We start from the raw sequence: 18,493 nt of genomic DNA, 5'->3' as shown, positions 1-18,493 counted from the left end.
AGTCACTCCACCTGCAGTGGGATACATATCTCTCTCTCTCTCGCACGCACGCAGGCAGGCAGGCGTGCACACACACACACACACACACACACACACACACACACACACACACACACACACACACACACACACACACACACACACACACACACACACACACACACACACACACACACACACACACACACACACACAGACAGAGTTCCCCCAGATATCATACTGTGGTTTCGACCATGGTTTATCCATTTTAAAGAGAACATTAGAACGTAAGTTGGAATGGGGAGATGGTTACAAAGTTAAGGCTCAATCTCTTTTAGTCTTTTCTTGATTCTGTGCATCCTCAACCTTACTGAAGGAGAAGGTCCCTTCCCTCTGACTTTCTTCTCCAATACATTTTGAGAATCAGGCAAGGAGAGACGACAAGGAATCGTAAAGATGAAATGAGTCAGGCCATATTTCCTTGTCCCACTGGCCAGCCAGCCAGACAGACTCAACGATTCGTAGTTTATAGCTGTTGAAGGAGTGTTGGTTGATGGACTCCAGGTTGTTCTTCAGAGCGATGGCAAACTCTACCATGCTGCGCACATGGCTGTAGGACACATCACAGCCCTACAGAGGGAGACAGAGAACAAGAGAACACTTCCACTCATTGACAAGATTTGATTGGTAAAAACAATGACATGACAAGTTACCTTTCATTCTCTCATCCAATCACATACAAATCCCTGACTATCTCAGGGAAGAGAGTAAGTAAGGGCATATTTTTTTGTAAGTATTTGAATTCGACCCAGTGAGGCAGAACAGAGCTATCTACAGTAAATCACAAAAGTGAGTACACCCCTCACATTTTTGTAAATATTTGAGTATATCTTTTCATGTGACAACACTGAAGAAATTACACTTTGCTGCAATGTAAAGTAGTGAGTGTACAGCTTGTATAACTGTGTAAATTTGCTGTCCCCTCAAAATAACTCAACACACAGCCATTCATGTCTAAACCGCTGGCAACAAAAGTGAGTACACCCCTAAGTGAAAATGTCCAAATTGGCCCAAAGTGTCAATAATTTGTGTGGCCACCATAATTTTCCAGCACTGCCAGTTCACCAGAGCTTCACAGGTTGCCACTGGAGTCCTCTTCCACTCCTCCATGACGACATCACAGAGCTGGTGGATGTTAGAGACCTTGCACTCCTCCACCTTCCATTTGAGGATGCCCCACAGATGCTCAATAGGGTTTAGGTCTGGAGACATGCTTGGCAGTCCGTCACCTTTACCCTCAGCTTCTTTAGCAAGGCAGTGGTTGTCTTGGAGGTGTGTTTGGGGTTGTTATCATGGCACTCCCACCATCATGCTTGACTGTAGGCAAGACACACTTGTTTTTGTACTCCTCACCTGGTTGCCACCACACACGCTTGACACCATCTGAACCAAATGAGTTTATCTTGGTCTCATCAGACCACAGGACATGGTTCCAGTAATCCATGTCCTTAGTCTGCTTGTCTTCAGCAAACTGTTTGCGGGCTTTCTTGTGCATCATCTTTAGAAGAGGCTTCCTTCTGGGATGACAGCCATGCAGACCAATTTGATGCAGTGTACGGCGTATGGTCTGAGCACTGACAGGCTGACCCCCCACCCCTTCAATCTCTGCAGCAATGCTGGCAGCACTCATACGTCTATTTCCCAAAGACAACCTCTGGATATGACGCTGAGCACGTGCACTCAACTTCTTTGGTCGACCATGGCGAGGCCTGTTCTGAGTGGGACCTGTCCAGTTAAACCGCTGTATGGTCTTGGCCATATTTACAAAAATGTGAGGGGTGTACTCACTTTTGTGATATACTGTATATACAACCTTTCGCTCTTCCCCTATAGCAGGATTGGTCAGTCCAGCAGCTGCCATGTAGGTACTGCCATGTAGGTACTGCCATGTAGGTACTGCCATGTAGGTACTGCCATGTAGATACTGCCAATAGTCTTAATCTTCTCCACAGAACAGAACTTTGGCTTAGAGAGAAGCTGCTAGAGACAGAGGGGTTGAGAGAGAAGCTGCTAGAGACTGAGGGGTTGAGAGCGAAGCTGCTAGAGACAGAGGGGGTTGAGAGAGAAGCTGCTAGAGATAGAGGGGTTGAGAGAGAAGCTGCTAGAGACAGAGGGGTTGAGAGGGAAGCTGCTAGAGACAGAGTGGTTGAGAGAGAAGCTGCTAGAGACTGAGGGGTTGAGAGAGAATCTGCTAGAGACAGAGGGGTTGAAAGAGAAGCTGCTAGAGACTGAGGGGTTGAGAGAGAAGCTGCTAGAGACAGAGGGGGTTGAGAGAGAAGCTGCTAGAGACAGAGGGGTTGAGAGAGAAGCTGCTAGAGACAGAGGGGTTGAGAGAGAGGGGGAGGCAGAGAAAGAGAAAGGGTACATTTGGTAACAAACTAATGGTCAGTTCATGGTCAGGTTAGCAGTTGAAGAAAATCTCCAGGCCCTTCTTCCCTTCCGAGTTCCAGACCAAACTCTGAAGTGGGATTCTATTCCCTATAGTTCACTACTTTTGTACCCAGACCCTTTTTATTTAACCTTTATAGGGAATATTTGTACCTCATCAAAGTCTGAGATGATCTCGTTGAGGAAGTGTAGACACTGCAGTCCATCTCGGTTCACTTTGCGCTCGTTGTAGAAGTCCTTAAACTGGGGTACCGAGGCAAACACAACACACACACACATTATATTATATAACACTGACACAACCACATTATATATACACACAAAACACTTCATAATGTCATATCACAACACACACACATTATATACACAACCATGTTATATATACATGGTTTGGTTGGTCATTTGCATGAAGTGGCCCTATCACCGTTACAGTGTTGCTCGGGGCAGTCAGACTGACCCTCTGTCGTCTCCAGACCTGGCTTCCACTACTATTTCAAAGCTTTACAACATTTGCTTTAGCCTGACGGGAGTGCCATGTGGGCATTTGCACTTTTGGGACTTTTGTAATAATTAAATTGCAACAGGCAGCTCAATCGAACTTAAGTATTTTAAATGATTTCAAATTGTACTTGAGTCCGGGTGTCACGTATACGCCCTCTCCGGCCTCGAGGTCATCAGGTTGCTGATTATCCCACACACCTGTCACCATCATCTCATGCACCAGCACCTCATGACACTCACCTGGACTCCATCAACTCTTTGATTATCTTCCCTATATCTGTCTTTCCTCAGGTGTCATTGACTCTCTTTTCATGTCGGTGCGTTGTTTGTGTTTCGTGTTTTTTTGTTTTGTTAATTTATTAAAACACTCACTCCCTGAACTTGCTCCCCGACTCTCAGCGCACTCGTTAGACCACGTCGCACACACACACACACACACACACACACACACACACACACACACACACACACACACACACACACACACACACACACACACACACACACACACACACACACTTTCCTGGTTGTGTATGGCCTTTGCCATGAATTTAGATGCTACATGAAGGGGCAGGACATTCTGCAGTAGTAATTTGTTAACGTTCTCCATCTCATCTCTCTCTGTCCTAAACACTGCTCCAGCAGGAACACACGACAGCCCAGTTCACCTGAAGAACACACACACAGTTTAAAAAAACACACACACGCGGTTTAAACAAACACAATTAAAACACACACACACGGTTTAAACAAACACAATCAAAACACAAACGCATACAGTACAGCTACACACTTGCATGTGCGCGTGCACACACACACACACACACACACACACACACACACACACACACACACACACACACACATGAAAGCAGAAAGGCATGGGTGTGACTGTCAGGCGTGTGCATACTTTTGGTGAAGTCAGGTGCAGGAGAGCAGAGAATTGTTTATTACAGGAGAAAGATTACAGACGGACGCAGCTGCATCAAAAACCTCCAGCCAACAAGGCAACGTGTAAAGCACGCAAAAACAGTCACAAAACATCAATGTTTAACGATTCAAACAAGCTTCGTGAAAATAACACGGAAATAACGAATGCCAGCCTGGCGCGTTACAAAACACGTAACACACAAACAATATCACACAAAGACATGAGGGGGAACAGAAGAATAAATACATGCAGTGTGATTGGGAAATGTTAACCAGGTGTGTAAAACAAGACAAAGCAAATGGATAACTGAAAAGTGGAGCGGCGATGGCTAGAAAGCCGGGGACGTCAACCACCGAACGCCGGAAGTCGTGACAGTGACAAGCACGCATGCACGTATGAACAGACAGGTGTAATAGAAGATGAACAACAAAACTCCAGCCATGATGTTAGGGTCCTTTAGGACTCCAGGCCTGGGGAAATACAACGAAACTCCAGCCATGATGTTAGGGTCCTTTAGGACTCCAGGCCTGGGGAAATACAACACAACTCCAGCCATGATGTTAGGGTCCTTTAGGACTCCAGGCCTGGGGAAATACAACACAACTCCAGCCATGATGTTAGGGTCCTTTAGGACTCCAGGCCTGGGGAAATACAACACAACTCCAGCCATGATCTTAGGGTCCTTTAGGACTCCAGGCCTGGGGAAATACAACACAACTCCAGCCATGATCTTAGGGTCCTTTAGGACTCCAGGCCTGGGGAAATACAACGAAACTCCAGCCATGATGTTAGGGTCCTTTAGGACTCCAGGCCTGGGGAAATACAACACAACTCCAGCCATGATCTTAGGGTCCTTTAGGACTCCAGGCCTGGGGAAATACAACGAAACTCCAGCCATGATGTTAGGGTCCTTTAGGACTCCAGGCCTGGGGAAATACAACACAACTCCAGCCATGATGTTAGGGTCCTTTAGGACTCCAGGCCTGGGGAAATACAACACAACTCCAGCCATGATCTTAGGGTCCTTTAGGACTCCAGGCCTGGGGAAATACAAACACACACTTTGAGCTACCATGCAATTGTCCGTCTTTCCCTTGTTCTCCTCTCCTCTGTGATGTCAGTCTTTTAAAAAACATATTCAAACTCACTTTCCTGAGAGAGAGAGGGAGGGAGAGGGAAGGAGAGAGAGGGTTCCACAAACTGGACACACATGTCTGACTCAACCCTGGTTTGAGTTTCATGCCTTTTGTCTGTCACTCTGTGAGTCCAGATGGTGGAACCCAGACGATAGTATCATTTTATCTCTGTTTGTTCACGCAGCTTAAACAAAGGGCCAAGGAGATAACACCGCCTCAGGCTTCGTTGACTAATGTAATGAGATACTCTGTATGAGGTTACGTGATACTGAAGTGGCTTTGATGAAAGCTGTTGCTAAAGGTGTGTGTTTCTATGTTACTACCTGTTATCCAGTCTTACTTGGTGTCATTGTAGAGCAATGTGTGTGTGTGTGTCTCTCTCTCTATGGCTGCGTTCACACAGACAGCCGAATTCGGATTATTTTTTCCACTAATTGGTCTTTTTGACCAATCAGATCAGCTCTGAAAAAGATCTGATGAGGGGGGAGAAAGAGAGTGATCACCAGTGACTGATATTAGACTAGATATTAAGCACCTTATGACAAACCTGGGTCGTCTTCAGGCCACAACCATGTGTTAGGTTAGCCTACTGAGCTAAAGCCTAGGTATTCCCCCAGGGGGCTAACGAAAGTGTTCATGTTTCAGGTAAGATTATAATTGATGAATTGACTGGTTGATTGCTTGATGGATTGAAGAGGTACTCACAGGGACAGTGTATAGAGAGAGGGAGGTTATGTAGTGGTGTTTTGTCATAGGAGTTGTACGTACGGTTGTATCCAGGTAAAAAGAGCTATAGAGAGAAAAACACAGTGAGTTAAAGTGTGTGTGTGTTTGTTTGTGAATTCCAGTATGTGTGTGCTTGGTAAAATACCAAGTCCATATTATGGCAAGAACAGCTCAAATAAGCAAAGAGAAACAACAGTCTATCATTACCTTAAGACATGAAATTCAGTCAATCCGGAAAATTTCAAGAACTTTGAAAGTTTCTTCAAGTGCAGTCGCAAAAACCATCAAACGCTATGATGAAACTGGCTCTCATGAGGACCGCCACAGGAAAGGAAGACCCAGCATTAATTCTGCTGCAGAGGATGAATTCATTGGAGTTAACAGCACCTCAGATTGCAGCCCGAATCAATGCTTCACAGAGTTCAAGTAACAGACGCATCTCATCATCAACTGTTCAGAGGGGACTGTGTGAATCAGGCCTTCATGGTCGAATTGCTGTAAGAAACCACTACTAAAGGACACCAATAACAAGAGACTTGCTTGGGCCAAGAAACACAAGCATTGGACAATAGCCCGGTGGAAATCTGTCCTTTGGTTTGAACCACCATGTCTTTGTGAGACACAGAGTAGGTGAATGATGATGATCTCCACATGTGTATTTCCCACCGTGAAGCATGGAGGGGGAGGTGTGATGGTGTGGGGGTGCTTTGCTGGTGACACTGTCAGTGATTTATTTAGAATTCAAGGCACACTTAACCAGCATGGCTACTACAGTATTCTGCAGCGATATGCCATCCCATCTGGTTTACGCTTAGTGGGATTATTATTTGTTTTTCAACAAAAACACACCTCCTTCAAGACTGTTGGAAAAGCATTCCTCATGAAGCTGGTTGAGAGATTGCCAAGAGTGTGCAAAGCTGTCATCAAGGCAAAAGGTGGCTACTTTGAAGAATCTTTTTTGGTTCCTACATGATTCCATGTGTTATTTCATAGTTTCGATCTTTTCACTATTATTCTGCAATGTAATAAAATAGTAAAAATAAAGAAAAACCCTTGAATGAGTAGGTGTGTCCAAACTTTTGACTGGTACTGTACATAAACACATCAATACACACAACAACAGGTTCTAAAACATGCACATTGCAGACACCTCTTCCTTCTTCTTAGAGGTCGTCTCTTCCTTATGTGGGTCGACCACCAGGTAGGTTTTCCTCCCCTTTAGCAGAAAGTCCCAGCTCCCCCCGTCAGTGTCCACTTGGTATGCCCCAGCTAAGTGACCCAGTGTCTCCTCTGTGATGTGGACACACCTTGGGTGGGAAACATTGCAGTTAGAATTGTACTGAATAGAACTGACACAACGCCGTATTCTGCATGGTAAACAATCATATCTGTACTACCTAAGAAATTTCTGTCTGAATGATCTGTAACGTTGTGCACACCTGAACACACACTTGCATAAAGCTATCATAACACACACATACCACATGGGTTTTTAACCCAAGTACAGTATGAGACTTAAAAAGCTTATTACACCTTTATAACAGTTCATAAAACAAACACATCAGCTTCCTGGTTCCTTACCCTGGCATGCCCCCAGACTCCATATGATTGGCCAGGGTCACGTCATGTGAACAGACATCGTACTGCCACTTCTGTAGACCAATTACGCCACAGAGAATGTTGCCGGAGTGCACGCCCACTCTCATACTGATCTCCACACCTGTAGCCTCCCGTAGTTTACTACAGAGATATGACAAGGTTAAATTATTTGTAAATTATTTCTGCGTTGCCAGCGAGACAAGTTGATTTATCAGAAACAGAGCCAATAAAATAATTAATAGAGAAAGTAGATTAGTGATTGAGATAAATGATTGATTTATCTACATGATACAGATTTATACTGTATATATCTTTTTACCTTTATTTAACTAGGTAAGTCAGTTAAGAATCAATTCTTATTTTCAATGACAGCCTAGGAACAGTGTGTTAACTGTCTTGTTCAGGAGCAGAACGACATGTTTTTACCTTGTCAGCTCGGGATTTGGCGATACATGGAGGTGATACATGGAGGTGATACATGGAGGTGATAGATGGAGGCGATACATGGAGGTGATACATGGAGGTGATACATGGAGATGATATATGGAGGTGATACATGGAGGTGATACATGGAGGTGATAGATGGAGGCGATACATGGAGGTGATACATGGAGGTGATACATGGAGGTGATAGATGGAGGCGATACATGGAGGTGATACATGGAGGTGATAGATGGAGGCGATACATGGAGGTGATACATGGAGGTGATACATGGAGGTGATAGATGGAGGCGATACATGGAGGTGATACATGGAGGTGATACATGGAGGTGATAGATGGAGGCGATACATGGAGTTGAATGACAGGCAGATACAGATGAAGGAGAGAGCATGGTATGTGAGAGGTGATGAAGAGCAGTGATTGGTTGGTTGGCAGACTGACATGTAAAGCCCCATCTGAACACAGTTCCTAGCATGGGTGGGGATGGTGTTTGGCAGACCGGACACACAGTAGTAACAGTCACCCAGGATCTTGATACGCAAACACTAATTATTTTGGAGAGAGATAGAGAGAGAGATAAGGAGGGTGTAAGGGTGGGAGGGAAATAGAGGGCAGGAGGTAAGGAGGACGTGAGGGAGGGAGAGAAAGAAAGAGAGGGAAGTAGAGAGAGAGAAGGGAGAGGGGGCAGAGAGGGAGAGAGGGAGGGGTGAGAGTGATCCAGAGATTTAGGCAGGGAGGGTGTGAGGGGGAGAAGAGGACGGGAGAGAGAGAGAGATAAAGAAATAGTTAGAGAGTCAGTGATGGAGAGTTTTTACACGGTACCCTGAGTAGTATGTGATGATGTTTGAGTGAGCGTACGCCATCGGGATCTATTCAGCTGTTGTTGAAATGATATGTCACCTTGGCAATGTCATCCAACCTGCTGAAGAGTTTGTTAAGGACTCCCACCAGCTCCTCTGGAGAACAGGTGGCCAGCTTAGTAAACCCCATGATGTCAGAATACAGAATACTACACAGAGCCAAGAAGATACAGTAGGGGAATCAATGTGACTCTGCTCGGTCCTCTGATAGTATTTAGGTGTGCTGGCCAAAGTAACAGATCATTGGGAAGATGAGAGCAACTCCCCAAAAAAGCAGGTTGAAGTTTATTGGGATGAATCTTTCCGCTAAATCTCCAAGCTGCGAAGTCAGAATTGGCTATATCGTAAATAGTTTTTAAAAATTCGATTTTTGGTCTTAATTTAAGGTTAGGATTAGGTATAAGGTTAGCAGTGTGGTTGAGGTTAGGGTTAATGCTAGGGTTACTGTAGGTTTAAAATCAGATTTTATGACTTTGTGGCTAAACAAGATAGTGACCACTCTGCAGAGCTGCCTCCAGGACAAAACTGACCTGACGTCTTTATGTTGACGATATACAGACACATTTCCTGACCTGACGTCTTTATGTTGACGGATGTACAGACACATTTCCTGACCTGACGTCTTTATGTTGACGGATGTACAGACACACTTCCTGACCTGACGTTGTTATGTTGACGGATGTACAGACACATTTCCTGACCTGACGTTGTTATGTTGACGGATGTACAGACACATTTCCTGACCTGACGTCTTTATGTTGACGGATGTACAGACACATTTCCTGACCTGACGTCTTTGTGTTGACGGATGTACAGACACATTTCCTGACCTGACGTCTTTGTGTTGACGGATGTACAGACACACTTCCTGACCTGACGTCTTTGTGTTGACGGATGTACAGACACATTTCCTGACCTGACGTCTTTGTGTTGACGGATGTACAGACACACTTCCTGACCTGACGTCTTTGTGTTGACGGATGTACAGACACATTTCCTGACCTGACGTTGTTATGTTGACGGATGTACAGACACACTTCCTGACCTGACGTTGTTATGTTGACGGATGTACAGACACACTTCCTGACCTGACGTCTTTGTGTTGACGGATGTACAGACACATTTCCTGACCTGACGTTGTTATGTTGACGGATGTACAGACACACTTCCTGACCTGACGTCTTTGTGTTGACGGATGTACAGACACATTTCCTGACCTGACGTTGTTATGTTGACGGATGTACAGACACATTTCCTGACCTGACGTTGTTATGTTGACGGATGTACAGACACACTTCCTGACCTGACGTCTTTGTGTTGACGGATGTACAGACACACTTCCTGACCTGACGTTGTTATGTTGACGGATGTACAGACACACTTCCTGACCTGACGTTGTTATGTTGACGGATGTACAGACACACTTCCTGACCTGACGTCTTTGTGTTGACGGATGTACAGACACACTTCCTGACCTGACGTTGTTATGTTGACGGATGTACAGACACACTTCCTGACCTGACGTCTTTGTGTTGACGGATGTACAGACACATTTCCTGACCTGACGTTGTTATGTTGACGGATGTACAGACACACTTCCTGACCTGACGTCTTTGTGTTGACGGATGTACAGACTGTGGAAGTTCTGTCCTTTGTCTTTATTCTCTGACAGTCATTTGATGATCTCTGTCTTCAGCTCCATGGCGGTGTACCATGGCAACACAGACAGGAGGAGATGCTCCTGTTGTCAGGGGGAGGGGCATGAGGAGGGTTTGTGTGTAACTATCAAACTAAAGGGGAATGATTAATAGGACTATGACTATGCATAGATGACAACAGAGAGTAGCAGTGGTGTAAAGAGGGGGTGGGATGGGGGAGGGGGGCAATATAATTAGTCTGGGTAGCCATTTGACTAGATGTTCAGGAGTCTTATGGCTTGGGGGTAGAAGCTGTTTAGAAGCCTCTTGGACCTAGACATGGCGCTCTGGAACCGCTTGCCGTGTGGTAGCAGAGAGAACAGTCTATGACTAGGGTGGCTGGAGTCTTTGACAATTTTTAGGGCCTTCCTCTGACACCGCCTGGTATAGAGGTCCTGGATGGCAGGAAGCTTGGCCCCAGTGATGTATTTGCACCCTCTGTAGTGGATCATGTTAGTTTGTTGGTGATGTGGACATCAAGGATCTTGAAGCTCTCAACCTGCTTCACTGCAGCCCCGTTGATGAGAATGGGGCGTGCTCGGTCCTCTTTGTCCTGTAGTCCACAATCATCTCCTTTGTCTTGATCACGTTGAGGGAGAGGTTGTTGTCCTGGCACCACATGGCCAGGTCTCTGACCTCCTCCCTATAGGCTCTCATTGTTGTTGGTGATCAGGCCTACCACTGTTGTGTCATCGGCAAATTTAATGATGGTGTTGGAGTCGTGCCTGGCCGTGCAGTCATGAGTGAACAGGGAGTACAGGAGGGGGCTGAGCACACACTCCTGAGGAGCCTCTGTCTTGAGGATCAGCATGGCGGATGTGTTGTTACCTACCCTTACCACCTGGGGCGGCCTGTCAAGAGGTCCAGCATCCAGTTGCAGAGGGAGGTCCCAGGGTCCTTAGCTTAGTGATGAGCTTTGAGGGCCCTATGGTGTTGAAGGCTGAGCTGTAGTCAATGAATGGCATTCTCACATAGGTGTACCTTTTGTCCAGGTGGGAAAGGGCATTGTGGAGTGCAACAGAGACTGCATCATCTGTGGATCTGTTGGGGTGGTATGCAAATTGGAGTGGGTCTAGGGTTTCTGGGATGATGGTGTTGATGTGAGCCATGACCAGCCTTTCAAAGCACTTCATGGCTACAGACGTGAGTGCTACGGATCGGTAGTCATTTAGACAGGTTACATTAGTGTTATTGAGCACAGGCGCTACAGTGGTCTACTTAAAACATGTTGGTATTACAGACTTGGACAGGGAGAGGTTGAAAATGTCAGTGAAGACACTTGCTAGTTGGTCAGCGCATGCCCACAGTACACATCCTGGTAATCTGTCTGGCCCTGCGGCCTTGTGAATGTTGACCTGTGGAAAGGTCTTGCTCACATCGGCTGCGGAGAGCGTGATCACACAGTCTTCCGGTACAGATGGTGCTCTCATGCATGTTTCAGTGTTATTTGACTCAAAGCGAGCATGGAAGTAGTTTAGCTCGTCTGGTAGGCTCGTGTCACTGGGCAGCTCTCGTCTGTGCTTCCCTTTGTAATCTGCAATGGTTTGCAGGCCCTGCCACATCTGACAAGCATCAGAGCCGGTGTAGACTCGATCTTAGTACTGTATTGACCATTTGCCTGTTTGATGGCTCTTCAAAGGGCGTAGCGGGATTTCTTATACGCTTCCGGTTTAGAGTCCCGCTCCTTGGAAGCGGCAGCTCTAGCCTTTAGCTCAGTGCGGATGCTGCCTGTAATCCATGGCTTCTGGTTGGGGTATGTATGTACGGTCACTGTGGGGACGATGTCATCGATGTGGTGTACTCCTCAATGTCATTGGAGGAATCCCGGAACATATTCCAGTCTGTGATAGCAAAACAGTCCTGTAGCTTAGCATCTTCTTCATCTGACCACTTCCGTATTGAGCGAGTCACTGGTACTTCTTGCTTTAATTTTGCTTGTAAACAGGAATCAGGAGGATGGAATTATGGTCAGATTTGCCAAATGGAGGGCTAGGGAGAGCTTTGTATGTGTCTCTGTGTGTGGAGTGTAGGTGGTCCAGAGTTCTTTCCCTCTGGTTGCACATGTGACATGCTGATAGAAATTTGGTAAAACTGATTTAAGTTTCCCTGCATTAAAGTCCCCGGCTACTAGGAGCGCCACCTCTGGGTGAGCATTTTCTTGTTTGCTTATGGCGGGAATACATCTCAATCAATGCTATCTTAGTGCCAGCCACAGACTGTGGTGGTATGCAAACAGCTACAAAGAATATAGATAAAAACTCTCTCGGTACGTAGTGTGGCCTGCAGTTTATCATGAGAAACTCTACCTCAGGCGAGCAATAGCTCGAGACTTCCTTAGATATCATGCACCAGCTGTTGTTTACAAAAATACATAGACCGCTGCCCCTTGTCTTACCAGACGCCGCTGTTCTATCCTGCCGGTACATTGTATAGCCAGCCAGCTGTATGTTGATATTGTCGTTGTTCAGCCACGACTCTGTGAAGCACAAGATGTTACAGTTTTTAATGTCCCGTTGGTAGTTTATTCTTCCCAATAACTTGTCCATTTTATTGTCCAAAGATTTCAAGTTTGCTAGCAGAATTGAGGGGAGTGGGGTTTATTCGATCTCTTTCGACTTGTTCTGAAGACAGCCCACTAATGGTGGTCACCTATGATGATAATGTGTGACACGCTGGTCTCTATGCCCACCATTAAGGCCCAGGCTAGGGACAGGGGCTGCACCATGTACACACACAGAGACATAAACTGGAAGAATGCTACCTGTAGAGGGAGAGAGAAAGGGACAGAGGGGGAGGGGGAGGGAGGGAAAGAGAAATACATTTTTTGATAAAACCATATGAACTGAAATATAATTCATATAAAGATACATTTAATACACAACACTTCAAGCAAGAGAGCTCCTTCATGTTGTAGATCAATTTATCATAAATATGACAAATAAACACACACTAGCGTAATCCAACGACACTATACACACTATACACATTTGAAATAGATATTTAGTGCAGAATTCATTTTTCATATTTATGACAATTTTACATTTCTGCAAATAATTGTATCAAACCACCTAAACACCTAATATGTCCTTCATTGAAATAAAGTAAGAAGATCAAGTGGGGAGACTGGCTAGTGGGAGAAACAGTGGGAAGGGTGGACACATTGATTGAACCCTAGTCTCCATTGGGAAGATTTAAATGGTAATTGTTGGATATTTCTATTGTTTGTTTATTCTTCCTATTTATGTAAATCATCAATTGTATCAAATTAACTCAGCCTTCGCTGTTATTGACACCAAGGTAATGTTTCCATTATTTTCTCTCATTAGATGTCTGGAGGAGACACCAGCTTGGACTGATACTGACCATAGGCTTCTGTGTGCCTATAATCATCCTCCTTCCACCTACAGAGAGCTGTGGTCGAGGGCTAACAGGCTACTGCTTCCCCCCACCGGAGACCAGGGTTTCATCCCTGGATTTAAAATGTCCAAATCATACACACCTTATGAATGCCTTGTGTACATCTCTGTAGCAGCAACACACCCCGGGGTTGTGTTGTTGTCGTGGTTATGGCTGCAAAGGGTTGTTGTGGAGTCCATCACGGCCAGATTAAAGTCGTGATTGTAGGGATTTGTTTTTAATTTCAAGGCGCCATTGTTAAAGTCTGTGATGAGTCTGTGATGAGTTAATCATCGTCAGGACTGGCAGTGCATTTACAGTGCCTTGCAAAACTATTCATCCCCCTTGGCATTTATCCTATTTTGTTGCATTACAACCTGTAATTTAAATGGATTTTTATTTTGATTTCATGTAATGGACAACACAAAATAGTCCAAATTGGTGAAGTGAAATGAAAAAAAGAACATGTTTCAAAAAATGTCAAAATATTCCAAACAGAAAAGTGGTGCGTGCATATGTATTCACCCCCTTTGCTATGAAGCCCCTAAATAAGATCAGGTGCAACCAATTACCTTCAGAAGTCGCACAATTTGTTAAATAAAGTTGACCTGTGTGCAATCTAAGTGTCACATGATCTGTCACATGATCTCAGTATATATACACCGGTTCTGAAAGGCAACACCACTAAGCAAGGGGCACCACCAAGCAAGTGGCACCATGAAGACCAAGGAGATCTCCAAAGTTGTGGAGAAGTACAGATCAGGGTTGGGTTATAAAAAAATATCCAAAACTTTGAACATCCCTCGGAGCACCATTAAATCCATTATTAAAAAATGGAAAGAATATGACACCCCAACAAACCTGCCAAGAGAGGGCCGCCCTCCAAAACTCATGGACCAGGCAAGGAGGGCATGAATCAGAGAGGCAACAAAGAGACCAAAGATAGCCCTGATGGAGATGCAAAGCTCCATTGCAGAGATTGGAGTGTCTGTCCATAGGACCACTTTAAGCCGTACACTCCACAGAGCTGGGATTTATGGAAGTGTAGCCAGAAAAATGCCATTGCTTAAATAAAAAAATAAAAAAACGCGTTTGGTGTTCACCAAAAGCCATGTGGGAGACTCCCAAAACATATGGAAGAAGGTACTCTGGTCAGATGAGACTAAAATGTAGCTTTTTGGCCATCAAGGAAAACACGATGTCTGGTGCAAACCCAACACCTCTCATCACCCCGAGAACATCATCCCCACAGTGAAATGTAGTGGTGGTAGCATCATGCTGTGGGGATTTTTTTTAATCGACAGGGAATGGGAAACTAGTCAGAATTGAAAGAGTGATGCATGGCCATAAATACAAGGAAATTCATGAGGCAAACCTGTTTCAGTCTTCCAGAGATATGAGACTGGTGACGGAGGTTCTGCTAAAGCAACACTCGAGTGGTTTAAGGGGAAATATTTAAATATCTTGGAATGGCCTAGTCAAAGCCCAGACCTCAATCCAATTGAGAATCTGTGGTATGACTCACAGATTGCAGTACACCAGCGGAACCCATCCAACTTGATGGAGCTGGAGCAGTTTTGCCATAACCCAAGATACTTTTTGCTGTAATTGCTGCAAAAGGTGGCTCCACAAAGTATTGACTTTGGGGGGAGGGGGGTGAATAGTAATGCATGCTCAAGTTTGTCTCACAATAAAAAATATTTTGCATCTTCAAAGTGATAGGCATGTTGTGTAAATCAAATGATACAAACTCCACAAAAAAATAATTTTAATTCCAGGTTGTAAGGCAACAAAATAGGAAAAATGCCAAGGGGGATGAATACTTTCGCAAGCAACTGCATCCACATTGAATTTTCACAGTGTCTGGTTTGAATTCGGTGCCATGGTTATCACCAGGGGGTGGCGCTCCAGAGATTCTTTGAAAGGCAATTGGGCCTTGAGTGGTTCTGGGGCTAGCTCCACCCTAGCCACGCCCAACTCTCTGTAGACACGAGGCTCACCGTGTACTGATTGGCTCTTGGAATCTCCGCTGACCTCATCTCTGATGTCATTACTGTGAGTCCTGATACCAAATGTTTTCACTGTGATGTCCTTCCTTAACTTGCTGATGTCACCATCCTCTTCTTCCTCTGCAATCAGACATTCTCTAGAGTCAGCATTGTCTGTTGTGCTGCTGGACAAATCTGTCAGCTCCAGGCTTGTCTCTCTCTCATATCACCTGTCTCCTCTCCCGTCTCCTCCATTGTCTCCTCTGTCTTCCCTGTCTCCACCCCAAGCGAACCCACTACCAGTCCTGTTCATGTCTCCAGTTCTGTTTCCCCCAACCACCAAGTATCCCTAAGGGTTGTCTTGCGTAGTGGTTCAATCCTGCATCTCTGTCCTTGTTGCCAGGGATACTGAAGGACAAAGGAGGGACAGAGTCAGGGCATAGTCCATTCAGGTTCTCTGAGTAACTTTGATATTTTACAATCATGATGTTGTCTTCCTTGGATGACTGACTGTAAATCCATGTGGAAAGGGAGGAACTTCTCTGCCAAAATGGATAGAGATTCAAACTCCAACCCCCCCACATAATCCTCAGTGCTAAATCATGCTAACCATAACTACTAATGCTAACCGGGCCCGAATGCTATAACCACGTCTAATATGCCAACCAGTGCTAACCAGACCATAATGCTATAACATTAACCACTTCTGCTATGCTAACCATTTATGCTTACCAGGAGGATATTTTTCCAATTTGGTGTTTGTCCCATTTTGTGAATTTTTGGTTGGTGTGTGGACCCCAGAACTCACAACCATAAAAGGCAATGTGTTCTATATGTAACGACATTCAGAGGTAGTGACACTATAACTGATTTAAGTATTTTTAGCCAGCCTAAATCTAATTGTATGTTCCTTTTGATGGCATAGAAGGCCCTTCTTGCCTTGTCCCTCAGATTGTTCACAGCTTTGTGGAAGTTACCTGTGGTGCTGATGTTTAGGCTGAGGTCTCTCTCTCTCCCTCTCTCACTCTCTCTTATTCTCTCTCTTTCTCTCTCTCTGTCAAAGACCAATATGTGGATGAGGAGAATTGTAAACAAATGAACAAAAACTACAGTTCAAATAATATGTAACACAAATGACAAAAAAACAAATGACACGAAAAGCCGTTTCCACTTTTCAAATCATATTTTAGGCCTAAATAAACGTTTACATCTGGGTATCTTACCTTGTCTATGTTCCCGTAGTGACACCAGGCTACACTGGGAAGAGAGCATGAACAGATGACTTCCTTTGATACAAAGATCCCGGCTATCAGTTATAAAATATCAACAACTGTTAAAACTGTTAGAAGTTTTTTTTAAAGTAGCTTACCTGTCTTTCAAGTTGTTTTATGTTAGTCTGGCTGACTGGGTCTCTCCCTCTCTCTCCTTTTCCCTTCTTCTTCCACTTTGCTGCTGTCTATGTCGCTCACACATCCATCCCTCATTTGTCTGTCCTCCTTTTTATGACATTTATCTATTTTCCTCCTCTATCTCCTCTAACCTATTGTTCTTTTCCTTTTAAACATATTTATTTCTTTCTTTCTGTTCAATTGAAACCCAACAAATCTGAACTGAAACCATGAACCCTTAAATTCAATCATAATCTAAACATAAATTTATTCCATAGCTGTACGTTTGATATCGCATTCATGATTTAAATCCCCACTCTGTAATTCAAAATGGCAGCCCTGCCTCTTGGTTTCCTAAAAAGCTGAGGGATGACACTAGGGAAATGTAACCACCCTCAAATTTAATTGAACTGTCATTTATAATTAATTCAATTGGTATTTATCATTCATTTAAATGGCTTAAAAATCGCTGTGAAAATCTAGAGTGCGCCTTTAAGCAAATAATTGTGAGTGTGTATGGCTGCCTCTCAAATGGCATCTTAATCCCTGTTTTAGTGCACTACTTTTGACCAGGGCCCATAGGGTTCCGTTTGAAGGTAGTGCACTATACAGGGAATATGGTGTTATTGGGACACAGACAGACTCACCTGGCTGGAACTGAAAGATGATCACACCGCTCGCTGAAGAATTCAAGGGCATATCCGACGACATATACATTTTCACCATTTCAGTCATAAAGATAATATCAATGGGTTTATACATTGAATATCAGGTCCATTAGTGTTTTTTTTGTTGCTTTGTAATAGCTATAATGATGAACAATTTATGAACGATTTACAATATATTCATAAATAGTTCATTGGAATATGGTAGTTATAAAGTGTTACTTCTATATCTTAATCTCACCATTCATCTGGTCCAGCAGACAATCTTTATCTGACCTCTTCTTGAACACAGAAATAATAGTAAGTATAACTAAAGTTTTAAAGTAAGTTTAACTCTTCAAATAATCCAGTGTTATAAATATTTATACAGTTTGTCAACCTCGGTATTAAAAGCAGAAACCATGATCTCCTCACCTCTTTCTTCCTCTCTCTATCTCTCTCTCTTTCTCAATCTCTCTATCAAGAGTCTCTCTCTCTCTGTGTGTGTGTTGCCTATTCTTCAGGAAGGTTCCTGAAATAGTTTGCAGTTCTCTTTTTCCTTACCCAAACTTGACTAACCGGTCCTAGATCATCACAATGAATAGAATGCCTACCACATCATGGGTGCTAAACTCAATCCATGGAGGGCCGAATGTCTGCTGGTTTTTTGTTTTTTCCTTTCAATTTGTGTCCAATTACAACCTAGACAACCAGGTGAGGGGAGATCCTAATTAATCAGTGACATTAATTGATGAATC

At 44.2% G+C, this 18,493-nt stretch overlaps 1 pseudogene; it reads right to left on the bottom strand.

The window, feature by feature from the left end:
- Window positions 1–402: 402 nt before the first annotated feature.
- On the bottom strand, window positions 403–17,808 carry LOC139417459 (adenylate cyclase type 2-like; annotated as a pseudogene).
- Between the last annotated feature and the right edge of the window lie 685 nt (window positions 17,809–18,493).

Source organism: Oncorhynchus clarkii, chromosome 9 (genome assembly GCF_045791955.1).
Source record: "Oncorhynchus clarkii lewisi isolate Uvic-CL-2024 chromosome 9, UVic_Ocla_1.0, whole genome shotgun sequence".
Classification (NCBI taxonomy): Eukaryota; Metazoa; Chordata; class Actinopteri; order Salmoniformes; family Salmonidae; genus Oncorhynchus; species Oncorhynchus clarkii.
The sequence above is the reverse complement of the archived record's forward strand: the minus strand, read 5'-3'. Positions and strand labels throughout refer to the sequence as shown.